The 2028-nt window shown below is 32.2% G+C and overlaps 1 protein-coding gene and 1 long non-coding RNA gene across 3 annotated transcripts in view; one reads left to right on the top strand and one right to left on the bottom strand.

Annotated features, from left to right (window-relative positions):
• Positions 1-2028, top strand: part of LOC105262702 (uncharacterized) — a 196090-nt gene that overhangs the window by 44253 nt on the left and 149809 nt on the right. The window lies entirely within an intron of this gene.
• Positions 796-2008, bottom strand: LOC105262700 (uncharacterized). Its single transcript, XR_891847.1, has 3 exons — positions 1803-2008; positions 1548-1696; positions 796-1152 (listed from the first exon to the last, which is right to left on the bottom strand). It is a non-coding gene; the product is annotated as an uncharacterized lncRNA (long non-coding RNA).

Raw genomic sequence — 2028 nt, forward strand, 5'->3', positions numbered from 1 at the left:
TTTCACGTATAGATAGCTGAATGGGTCGTCCCAGCCTTGTAAGCGGGTTATTCGTGGTCTCAAGATTCACACCAGCGTTACTCGTTGATGGATTTTTAGATGACAATTGTTATCATCGTTAATAATCCTATCATGGCTGATATTGCCCTTAGACCTCGTCTTTTCACGATACCTACGCTGATATGCTGCATTCTTCTGACGTCTGATTCTCTGGAATTCATGTTCTTCTTCTGGAGTGAGCTGTGCTCTCTTTCTAGACCTATTAATCTGAGACAGCATTTCAGATATAGATCGATTGGAAGGTGGTTCTACCCTCGTGGATACATGTATAAGCGGGTCATTCCTGATTTCAAGATTTACACCAGCATTACTCGTTGATGGATTTTCATTAATCATAGTCACACGGCAATTGTCATCATCGTCATTGATCCTATTAGGCCCGATATTGCTTTCAGACCGCGTCTTTCGACGATACGCACGCTGATATGCTGCCGTCTTTTGACGCCTGATTCTCTGGAATTCTTCTTCTTCATCTGGAGTACGCGGGATTTTTCCTCTTCGCATATTTGTATTTTCTTTCCTCAAATTTCGATAAATTTTATGACAATCGATGTGTCTCGTTGCAAACCAATTTCTTGTTAAAAAAGAACTACGAAATTAATGATATTTATTCGTGAAAGCGAAAATGGATTTATTTACTATTATTTTCTATGTCAACAACGGAAAATTAAAGCAATAAATATGAATATGATGACTTTTCCTTCATGATACAAATTTATTTACAAATGATATATATATTTACAATCAAATCACATACAATACAATAAGTTATATGACATGCGAGCACAGTTGTGATGTATATTTTCCACTGAACTAATTATTTATAGAGGAATCTCTTTGTTAGTGATGAAGTTCTTTTTTCAATATTTGATTCTCTTCTAACAATTCGTTCGATAAAATTTCGGTTTCACTTTATTGATAGATTTACCGATTTATTTTGTGGATTTGGTTTCTCTGTTGATTGATTTCTTCGTATTTATGTACTTATTTATCTATTTCTTTAATTATGTTTTGTTATTTATTGTTATTTGATTTTATTTATTAATTTGTATTTATTTGATGGTCAGGACTGCAGAACTGCAGCGCAGAAACCTGGAAAAAAGGAAATAATTTAATTAAAATATGCACGATACAAACAATTACACATGAATTAACTGATTTCATCTCATCTTAATGACAGAAAAAAACAAATAAAATAGTCCAATTTCTAAAAAATTCAATCTGTTGTTGATATTTAGGACAATTCGCTACAATGTTTCATGTCACTCATTCATTATGATTTTATATTTCGAAGAGTTATTCGTTCAATAATTAAGTATCAAGACCAACATATAGTCTCTTGACTTGCTAAAGTTATGGCATAGCTATCGTTCCCCCAACAGAGTTTATAAAACTTTTAGGTTATCCAATGATACTTAATGAATATTATTTAATCACTTCATCTTGGAAACTTTGATCTAACTGAACAATGCAAGACATATACTTACACCAAGAATCTCGAACTAATGAATCCCTAAATATCGGGAAATCCTAGTGGTAGACAATAATTGTTTACTACAATTATCTCGATTTAAGAGAGAAAGATTCTTGACCTGCTAAAATCCGTCATAAATGTGATTGTCTTCACAAATTAAATCTAAAAAAAGTAAAGTGGCTGTTATTGTTTGTTTATGAACGATAATTTCTGGGCATAATTGTAGGAGAAATTTGTTTCCGGTTATAAAATTACATTCAATACGTACCTGTAGACAGTTTTGATTCCACGAATCTTAATATTTATTTTTAAATATGATATAATTCACAATTTATATTGTAATTCATTGAATGTGAATTTTGGAGACTTAATATGTATTTCGATTATTCTAATCGACTGGACAGGAAATTGAGAAATGAGGCAGATTATACTGCAGCGAGGCTGGCACTCTGAGAAGATCAGTTTATTTTCAGGTTAGATTAGATGAGTGTTTA

The sequence above is a fragment of the Fopius arisanus genome, unplaced genomic scaffold, assembly GCF_000806365.1.
Source record: "Fopius arisanus strain USDA-PBARC FA_bdor unplaced genomic scaffold, ASM80636v1 scaffold00010, whole genome shotgun sequence".
Lineage (NCBI taxonomy): Eukaryota > Metazoa > Arthropoda > Insecta > Hymenoptera > Braconidae > Fopius > Fopius arisanus.